The sequence below is a fragment of the Lacerta agilis genome, chromosome 11 (assembly GCF_009819535.1).
Source record: "Lacerta agilis isolate rLacAgi1 chromosome 11, rLacAgi1.pri, whole genome shotgun sequence".
In the NCBI taxonomy this organism is placed as follows: Eukaryota; Metazoa; Chordata; class Lepidosauria; order Squamata; family Lacertidae; genus Lacerta; species Lacerta agilis.
In genome coordinates, this window is record NC_046322.1 from 21,980,205 (window position 1) to 21,991,305 (window position 11,101).

General features: G+C 44.6%; 1 protein-coding gene across 2 annotated transcripts in view; it reads right to left on the reverse strand.

Moving 5' to 3' along the window:
- The window catches only part of IL6ST (interleukin 6 signal transducer), a 29,674-nt gene extending 28,649 nt beyond the window's left edge, over positions 1–1,025 (reverse strand). For both annotated transcript variants that reach the window (XM_033164832.1, XM_033164831.1), the window contains exon 1: positions 915–1,025. The gene's annotated coding sequence lies outside the window, so the exon portion shown is untranslated. The remainder of the gene's footprint in view (positions 1–914) is intronic.
- Between the last annotated feature and the right edge of the window lie 10,076 nt (positions 1,026–11,101).

Genomic DNA, 11,101 nt, shown 5'->3' on the forward strand with positions numbered 1-11,101 from the left:
ATTAGTTCAGGTTCTCCAAACCGCTGGCGACAGGGTAGCCCAGGGGTCAGCAAACTTTTTCAGCAGGGGGTCGGTCCACTGTCCCTCAGGCCTTGTGGGGGGCCGGACTATATTTTGAAAAAAAATAATGAACGAATTCCTATGCCCCACAAATAACCCGGCGATGCATTTTAAATAAAAGGACACATTCTACTCATGTAAAAACACACTGATTCCCGGACTGTCCGCGGGCTGGATTTAGAAGGCGATTAGGTAGCATCCGGCCACCGGGGTTAGTTTGGGGACCCCTGGAGTAGCCTTTGAATAGATATTTGCATAGATATTTATTTGAATGCTTAGTCGAAGAAGAACGACCACTTGCCCCATTCGGCTGAGAACTCAAGGCAGACCGGAGTACGGAGCAGTCGCCCCTCCCCCCCTTCTTCGCGCACGTAAGAAACGCGCAGGAAAAAGAGGGCAGGGGGAATTCTGCTGCCACCCTCGGCCGCGACTAGAAGAAGTTGGCTTCTATGAGAAATGTTACCAGGGGGCGGCGTCGCAAACCAGGGCGACCCAGCGCTGACGGTCTGAGGCACCGGTGGGCGTCCCAAAGCAACGCGAGGCGCCTATCCAGCCAGGCGCCCGAAAAGCGGGACGTGCCTCCAACACACACATTAAAAGGGCCCCGCTGAGCAGAGAGCCGATTCAGGGACCGCCTCAGAGGCCAGAGCCCGACCAAGGCGGCCTTCTCGAGAACAGGCTTCGTTCCCTCACATCCTTCGGAGGACAAGGCCCGTCCGCGGGGGAAAGCGGAGAGCTGCTCCCGCCGAGGGCAGCTGCCAAGTTTTCCTTTTCGGCCTGGCCAAGCTGCTACCAACAGGCTGCTCCCCTCGGTCGAAGGCCAACGCGGGCCGGTAAACTCATCCCTCACTCACCTCCTCCGGGCGTGCTACTCCCACAGGCCTCGGACCATCGCCGTCCCCGCCAGACGCCTCACGAACCGCCGCCGCTGCCGCGCACACCTTATCAACTGCGGTACGCCGCTTGCCTTGACTGACGGCTTCACTCCGCTAGCTCGAGCGCCTCCATTGGTGGGCAGGGCGGCGACGTCACGGCCATGGGCGGGGCAGACGGCAGAGGAGGCGCTTCCCGTAACGGGCCTCTGGGCTGCCAGGATTCCGGGCTCCTGGTCCCAGCAGGGGAGGGGGAAGGGAGGGGAAGAGAGGCCGGGAAAGGGGGAGGTGGGTGGGGGGCACTACGATTGAGCGTGGCGAGCCGCAAACGCTCAACAGCGCCTGCGCGCAGGGCAGCGAACGTTCAGAGAGTGTGACATCCTCCCCCCTCGCTCCGTGCCCCAATCAATTAACCAGCAAAAGTAAAACCCAGTACAGTTTTACATTCCCAGGGCTTGGCTATGCTGAGGCTGAATGTGCTGGCTTACTTTGGAAGGGAGCCCAGTTGAGATCGTTTGCTTATTAGAACGTAAGCAAGATACACTGGATAATTGATCTGATTTTGGGTTTTATTATGTTGCGCTTGGAATATATTGCCAGCAAGGTTCTCACTACAGGGAAAGGGAGAGGCCACGAAAGCTTAAGGCTATAATGAATTTGTTAAGTCTTTATATTACAGTTTCAGTCCTTTCAGTCACCATCATTTTATTTGTAAGCCTGGGCTCTTCGGATGAAGGGCAGTATACAAATTTGCTAAATAATCATGATAGTTAAAACTCTGCTCCAGGCAGCTTATAGCATGAAAAGGTTTACATAATTACAAACATAACAAAAGTAGTCAAAAAGTACACAACCAAATGGAAACTGTTTCCACAGGAATCAGAATAGTATGTATCGAAAAGGAAAGTTACAAAATACTAATATCAGTAACAGTAACAACCCCCCCCCCCCAACAATTCCCCATTTATTGGATGCAAACCTCATTAAAGTCACTGGGCTTTACTTTTGAGTAGACAGAGATGGGATTGCACTGTAAGGTGCCTCAACAATCTTTGTTTATGATAAAAGCTTCCATCTGTCAGAGTTCACTTAAGCATTATTGACACAGGCATTTGATTATCTTTAAAGTGCCACGGTACCACGTTGTTCTAATGCAAAATAATTTCACAGTCATCCTTCTGGAAATTAAAGCATAGTTTCTCCACAGAAACGTTGTTTGCAAGCTGCTGGGAAGATTCTGTTTCAAATGTATAAAACAAAGCAGGACAGAAATAAGGGATGAAAATATGAGAAAAGGTTAGCTCATGTGACAGTGTTTCTGTTGTTATTATTTACCGGTAAATAACAAAATGGCGGCCCATTGTATAAACCAGTCTTCCCCAATCTAGGGCCCTCCAGATGCTTTGTACTTCAGTCCCCAAGGTTGGAGAAGGCTCTTCATGTAAGTTTACCGGTACATTTGGGCATTCTCTGGATATTAGTACCTCAGCCTGTTTATTATTGTGTTAGTTAAGAGCAGGTTGGTGAAGTTTTGTATGTTTATATAGAGGGGACGCGGGTGCACTGTGGCCTAAACCACAGAGCCGAGGGCTTGCCAATCGGAAGGTCAGCGGTTCAAATCTCCACAACAGGGTGAGCTTCATTGTTCGGTCCCTGCTACTGCCAACCTAGCAGTTTGAAAGCACAGCAAAGTGCAAGTAGATAAATAGGTACCGCTCCGGAGGGAAGGTAAACGGCGTTTCCGGGGGCTGCTCTGGTTTGCCAGAAGCGGCTCAGTCATGCTGGGCACATGAACCGGAAGCTGTACGCCAGCTCCTTCAGCTAATAAAGCGAGATGAGCACCACAACCCCAGAGTTGTTCACGACTGGACCTAATGGTCAGGGGTCCCTTTACCTTTAGGCCAGTGTTTTTCAACCACTGTTCCGCGGCACACTAGTGTGCCGCGAGATGTTGCCTGGTGTGCCGTGGGAAAATTACTTTATGTATAGTCAATATAGGCACAGAGTTAAATTTTTTAACATTTTCTAATGGTGGTGTGCCTCGTGATTTTTTTCATGAAACAAGTGTACCTTTGCCCAAAAAAGGTTGAAAAACACTGCTTTAGGCTACCTTTAACAGCAGGTTGGTGAAGTTTTGTTTGTTTATATGAGCTGCAATTTGCATTTTTAATGTACCATGCCCTGGGATTGCTGCTGCAGTGATGAAGAGCAGTAAATAAATATATTAATTAAATTACCTTGGGGAAGGGGGAGATGCACTACCACAACAGTCACAATATTCTATGACCACTCAGCCCAGGTGGGAAAAAGGAACCCCATGAAGAATCTGCAGATGATGTGGAAATGACACACAAACACACCTTCAGCACCTATGGAAACACCACCAGACTCTACCCTGCCACACAGAAAACTAATGTGATGACAGCCACAAGTCACCAAAACATTCTATCAGTTGGTGCAGGCCAAGGAAGGGGTGTGTCTGCCTTGTTTCCACGTCTATCACAGAAGGAACACAGATAAACAGCAGGCTCCCGGAGAGCTGAAAATTCTGGGTTTTCTTGTTTCTGTTCTGAAATGGTTCCTCTGCATTGGGACGGGGGACATTTTTTCAGTCAGAGGGCCATATTCCCTTGTGGGTAATCTTCTGGGGGCCACATGGCAGTGGTGAGTAGGGCCAGGAGCAAAAGTGGCCATAGCAATAGACTTAAAATAATGGAACAAAGACACAACTTACCTAGATAAGAACAAGAAGGGCATTCCTCTACCTGCTCAAGAAAGTCCTGGTGGAAAAATTGAAATAGCCACTTCACACTCTCAGCCCCCTTTTACATGGGAAACAAAACTATGAATAGCAAAGGAAACTAGTCATTAATATTCTAAAAATTACTACTGACACACCTCATGAATTGTGTGTGTGTGTGTATGCTTTGTTTGAACTGTGTTTGTGAGAAACAATAAACAATTAAAACTCAGGCACATGAATAACTCTAGTTTTACTCTGAAAACGAAAAGTGATCTTACACCATAGAATCATAGAGCTGGGAGAGACCACAAGGGCCATCCAGTTCAACCCCCTGCCAAGCAGGAAACACCATCAAAGCATTCCTGACAGATGGCTGTCAAGGCTCTGCTTAAAGACCTCCAAAGAAGGAGACTCCACCACACTCATTGGCAGCAAATTCCACTGTCGAACAGCTCTTACTGTCAGACCAACCTGTGACCTTACATGTGTGAATTTATTAAATTGATTTCAAATGGGTTCCATTTCAGTGTCTCACCCTTATTACAGAACCCTTTAAAAATTGCAAACAGCTGGTGTTTCCCTACCTTTCAAATCTCAGCAGGGCCGGATTTAGGTTTGATGAGGCCCTAAGTTATTGAAGGTAATGGGGCCCTTTATATGTCCAGCTGTCCTTTGTCAACAACAAATTGTCGCTGTTTTTTGTGTTGAATATATGCTATATGGTAATATATGGACCTAATAGGTCCATAAACAACACAATAAAATAAAACCTACATACAGCACTTGCTTTATGTAGGTTTTATTTTATTTGTTTTTTATCTTATATTTTGGAAATGTACATCCAGGTTTTTTTCCTTTACATTTTTTTGGGCCCCCCCAAGAGAGTGGGGCCCTAAGCTATAGCTTGTTTAGCTTACACATAAATCCAGCTCTGAATATCAGCATCACTAACAGAAGATATTCAGGCTGAAGATGCAATCCAGAAAACAGTCAGTAATTCTAGTTGTCGAGATCATTAGCTGTAACAAATATATAAACCACACACTTAAATAAATTGACAATTCAGAAAATCTTGGCATGCTGCATAATAAAAACTGTTGCGTCCATGTTTCTCAGAGATTCTTTTGCCATACTTTGGCTGCTTTGTACGCAAAAGAAGTACCTTTCCAAACCATTTTAGTTGCAAGTAGGGTTGGGGAGAAATTTGTTTCAGTTCTCATTTAAAGGCAAACTTACCTAATGTGCATTTTCTGAAACAACACATGAACCAAAACACACCCATCCTTCAAAATTTGTACTTCTCCAAATTTTGCAATGCAGTGCTCTGGTCAAGTGTTGTATGCAAAAATGTGTATGTTAGAGTAGCATATAAATGTATCTATTGGGGAAAATACATTCTATTGGGGGAAGCTGCTTTGCCAAAATGTGCATATGAGAATAAACCTTTACTAAGATACTGATAAATTTTTATGAGGACTCTTTTAACAAAAAAATAAAAATAAACCACAAACTGATGTGAAAATCTGGAAAACTGAACTTGAAAGAATGGAAATAGGAGAAACTGGGAGGATCCCTCCCTGGCTGCAAGTAACAGTTTAGTTTTTTTAATCAAACTGATCAGTGATGGTCCCTTATATGAATACTGTGCAGATATTTAATTCTTATTTAATTACCGGGGGGCTCTGCCTCCCTGTTCACCCTCCCCCCCCACTCCCCTACAATAACACCTTAGATCAGGCTTCCTCAAACTCGGCCCTCCAGATTTTTTGGCCTACAACTCCCATCATCCCTAGCTAGCAGAACCAGTGGTCAGGTATGATGGGAATTGTAGTCTCAAAACTTCTGGAGTGCCAAGTTTGAGGAAGCCTGCCTTAGATCTTCTCATTTCCACCATGTGCCCCCCTTTTTACTTTCTCAATCCTGTTTCTGAAGCTGCCTTGCTATTCTCCACCCTCTTGAGCCCCAGCCAATATGTCCAATGATCAGGAATTATGGTCTATAGCAGGCATGGCTAAACATGGCCTCCAGATGTTTTGGGACTACAACTCCCATCATCTCTAGCTAACAGGACCAGTGGTCAGGGATGATGGGAATTGTCCCAAAACATCTGGAGGGCCAAGTTTGGCCATGCCTGGTCTATAGGAATAAAATTCTAATTCTATACTGCTTTACATGGGAGCAAGTATTACAGAACTCAGTGGGAATTACTTCTGAGTACCTGTATATAGAATTGCACAAGACAGGTGCCTCCCCTGAGGAAGTTGCAAAGAAGAAATGAAAGAGATTCAATTCAAGAATTTCACCTTCTATTGTATACCCACTTAGCTTGGAATAAAACCTACTGAACTCAATGGGATTGTTTCACTGCTGGGTTGCACTGTCAATTTTAAATCTTTCCAACATGAGTTTTTCAACCTTAGCCCAGTTGTTGTGTCTCACAGGGTCATTGTGAGGATAAAACGTGAGAGCTTCCAGTCTTGCTACCCTGAATTCCTTGTGGGAAGGACAACACACTAACACCATAAATTATATTTTGAGAGTCCTTATAGAGATAGGAGCTGTGTTCTCATATCTCTTCCTCCATAGGGCAAATAAGTTGATCTTGGACCAGTAAAATGGTAATTTATCACATGTTGTGCAAATGTGTTTACTTCGTTTCTGCCCTGGAGATAGAGGGCAGCATCCTAACTATAGGAATGGTTTACTATTGGATCAGAGTAGATTGGCTGAATAGAGACGATTGAGAGAAACCAGTTTTTGCTGTCTGTAACTGAAAAGCATAGAGGTTATTTGGAGGGCAGAGAGAGCAACCAGTGTACATTTATATAAGTTTAATGATTGGAAATACAGAAATCATCTGAGTCCAGCTCCTTCTTCATACCATCATACCTGACTTGTCATGTAGGGACAGGCCCAGCCACTGTACAACAGAGGCTGTCTGAGCCTGTCTCCAGGCTAGCCCAGCTCCCATCTACCTTTGAGCCTTCCCTGGAGGCAAGCCAACACCTATGGGACAAGCTGAGTCCTGCTAGGGAAAGAAGAACACCTTGTCTCCCCACCAAATCCCAACCTCCATAACTGGAGACAAACCTTGCCAGCTGCAGAGGGCACACGAAACCTTTTAGCCAGAGGGACACATTGACTCTCATGGGCAATCTTCTGGAGCCCACATGCGGGCAGTGGGTGGAAGCAGTGGCAACAGTAGGAAGAGCAACAGATGCAGTTGTTTTACCTGCAGACAGTAGGACATGCATTCAGCCATGCAAAAGTCAGATGATTACATACTGCTCTCTCCAGCCAAGCAAGCCAGAGGCATTGTCGTAGCTGAAGGACACTCCCCAGTCTGGCAAAAGGGCAAGGACCAGGGTTGGTGATGACATGGGAAAGGGTTTGTGGCCTGGGAGGAGTCCAAAGGCCCAGGTAGTCTGTATCTCTATACTGACTGGCAGCAGCTCTCCAGAATTTCACACAGGGAACTCTCCTAATATTACTTGCAGATTCCAGGAGTCGAACCTTTTGCAGATGCACTGCCACTGAGCCACAACCGTTCCCTAGAATTGTTTGGCTTTTGTTTCTGAACTCAGGTTTCCTGCACAACCACCCAAGAACTAATCAAGAGCTAAGGACTGAATGATCTGACATTGCTGGCAGTTCTTTTTTTTGCAGTTCTTTCATACTTTCAGCCTCACATTTCATCAGGAAAAGGGGTAGACTCTGGAGGAAGTACAAAGCACTTAAGCTAGCTATCCTGTAACAGAGCAGTCTTCGTCCCACTGGCTTCAAGTTTCCAATGGCTTTGTTTGTGTATTGCTTTGCAAGCCTCTTTTCACATTCACTTTATCAGGCCTGCACCCTCATTTGTCACACTTCCGGCAGCCCCCCGGGGTGCAACATGACTGCCACAGGAGGGAAGAGCATTCTTGCAATCAAATCCTGCTTTCAGGTTTCTGCACTGGCATCTAGTTAGCTGCTTTGAGAACAGGATGCTGGACTAGATGGGCCCTCGGCCTCATCCAGCAGGCTCTTCTTATGATCTCATGGCACTTTAAGGGTCATGGCTTCTCCCAAAGAAACCTGGGAACTGTAATTCATTAAGTGTGCTGAGAGTTGCAAGGAAGATAATTGGTTAACCCCAGAAGGTGTAGGTGGCCTTATGCAGTTAACCCTTAATAAAGCAGGGCTTCACCACTCTCCTAAGCTCAGCAGTAGTGATTCCTGCTGACTTGATTGCTTGCAGGAATGTTCCTTGCGCAGAGATAACACAATTGTAGATTAATTACTTTGCTTGCCTTCTGGTCTAGATCATGAGACCAGCCACACCCCCCCTCAAAAAATGCCATGTGAAGGTAGCTTAACAATGAAGCCGGGTGAAGTTGGTTAAGCAATTAAGCCTCATGACTTGGGGTGGACAAGGGTATAAAAACCATAGGGTCTGAGCCAGAGAGAGGAGAAGCTTTGATGCAGGGACAAAATGATGTAGGTGTTGCATAGCCTGGCTAGATGAAGGTCTACTCTGCTGCTATATCTCTGGGGCTTCCAGCAGCTGAAAGGAGGGGTCGTCATTTGCCTGATCTATTCTCTCTTCGTGCGAGATAAGCCTGCTGCTTGATAAATTTCAGACTTACTACTTGTGTTTTGCATTTGCTTCAGAAATCCCTCCAAAAAAGAAAGAAAAAAGAGGGAAAAAACCCTTTTTGCCTTTGTCAAAGCAGGAGGCCATTGTGACTGTTAAAGTGGCATAAAGGTGCTTGAAATACATGGTGTGGATGTGACCTTTCTGAGCTTGGCTTCTTGCTTTGCCGTTGCTGGCTTGGTTCCTGAAACGTTTCCAGTCTGCTTGTTGTCACGTTGCCATTCCACTTCTCAGACACTCTTCAACCCATCCTGACCCTCACTCTATTTGGCTCAACTCCCTTGTTCCTTATCTGGAACTTTATTCTGCACAGAGCAGCTGTTCCCCAGATTCATGGCTCTTAAGTCTGTCAGCCATGTCCACCGCCTTCAATAGTTTCTTGCCATTGTTGCTGATGAGGCTGTATTGCTCTGCACACTTAACAGGGTAGAAAGCACGATAGAAGTCAAGTTGGAAGAAGGGATGCTGGGGAAATTTAGTTCACATGAAAAGGACAGCCTACCAGACTTTTAATTTTTGAAACAATGCGTGAACTGAAATGCAGCCATTCTTTGAAGCTTTCAGCTCTCCAAGTTTTGCAGTGCAGTTCTTCAGCCAGGTAAAGTGTGCAAAAATGCATATACCTGGGCTAAAGAGTGAGTAAAAATGCATGTTTCAGTGAAAATAACATACAGACTAGAAGCACCGCAATACAACCTTAGGGACTCCACAATTGTGTAGGGTCTACATTTAGCCTCTTCTTCTCCTGAAGATATACCACAAGCCAGCAGGTACAGATTTTTCCTTGGGTTTTGTTGCCGAAATCTCTCATGAACGATTATAGCCTCTATCCTTTATATCAATAAGAATATTATGTTTTATCCTGGGTTTCTTCCCCCTCCATATAAATTTAGACAGATCTTTCTACCATTCTTTAAGACAGCATACATCATTAAGTATCTGGATCGTTTGAAACAGAAATAACATTTTTGGGAGAACATTCATTTTTATCGCCAAGATTCTCACCATTAGAGATAGTTGCATTCTGCCCCATATATCTAGGTCTTTAAAATTTCTTTCCAAGTCTTAATGTAATTACCCTTCTAGATATTATGATTATTTGCCATTAACCACATTCCTAAATACCTCACTTTCCCCCTCTATTTCCCAACTGGCAATTTCCCCTAATTTCTTTTTAATGTGATCATCCATGTCCTTGACTGACATTTTGGTTTTACCTTTCTTTATTTTAAAGCCCACCAGTTTTGCAAATTCATTTATCTCCTTTAATAACTCTAATGCACTTTGTAAGGGTTGTTCCAAAGTTGAGACTATATTGTCTGCAAATGCTTTGGTTTTATAATTTTGCCTGCCCACTCTTATTCCTCTGATTTTGTCATTGTTGCAAATAAAACTGCAGTTAGGCACATCTAAAATATTTTAAAGCAATAATAATATCAAAAAGCACTTGAAAATTAGGGCGTCCTTAGGGAATAAACAAGCTTTTGGATACCTGGAGCACCCAACAGTTTGCTCCTCCTCTGCAGGACTTTGGCTCCTGCTTGCTCCCGGTATTTAATCTCCTCCCTGTTCGTTTCCCACCTGAGATCTGCCAGGCAAGGGAACATCAGTGTTACAGAGATTGAAGAATCGTGTTTTGGCAACTCCCCTTCTGGAATTCAAATGTGTGATGTCATTGAGCCACGCGGGCAGCAGTTGCCACTCAACACCGAAGCACAATGCCAAATATAAAGCACCTCAATGTGGGCGAGGGCAAGATGCCCTAGCAATCGAATGTGGCCTGCGCTATGAAGAGGAAGGAAGCGTGCAGCAACAAGCCCCCTTCCTATTTCAATGTGAAGTGGCCTGGTAAAGACAGATGGTGCTCACATAGCAATACAGCTTCCTGAGAAGTGGTTGCTTTTGTTGAAAAACCATAAGGGTTAAGGTAAAGACAACTGCATGTTCTGTAGCAGATTTGGTGACCATAATTGACACACCTTCATTATTATTATTATTCTTTTTGTAAACCTCTTTGAAGTTTTTCTTTTCCAATCAAGCAGCATGCAAATTTGATGAATTTTTTTAAAAATGAAATAATAACATCCATCCATCCATCAACCTTTTATTGGCATCAAACACACAAACATACATAGAAAACAGAAGCGGATTAATACTTTCACAGTGGCACAGACTATGTTAGAAAAGAAAAGAGACAAGACTCCGCTGACCATGATCACATCTCTGGGACTCCTGATAACTCAGACGACTGCAGAGTATTACGACGAGAAAAGAGCAAATGTAGGTATTGAGCTACCAATTTGGTAAGCTCCTGGTCAGTCCCCGTTAGTAGGAAACCTAAGACTTCCCGCTCTGGTCTCCTTGTAGGGATACAGAGCTGGTCCAGGAATTGCTGGCGGAGATCATCGTAAAGTTTGCAGTGAAAAACCATATGAACCAGGCTTTCCACCTGGTGGTCATCGCATGGACAAATCCTCTCACCCTCCACCCTGCCTGAGAACCTTCCCCATAGGAGGTTTGATGGATTTGCATTGAACCTGGCCAATGAAAAAGCCCTTCTTAACAATTCATCATAACAATGATGAATACATTAATTTCCCGCCCTTCACCAGCAAGTGCCAGGTCAGGTGCCTACCATTCAAAACCCAGTGTAAAAACATAAACAAAAACAAAAACAGTTAAAACAAACCACAGTCACAGGTATGGACATGCGAACTAATTATACTGATAGTATCCAGAGTTCAGTGGGAGCATGGCAGGACACCATTATTCATTTAGTTTGGTTTTAAATGT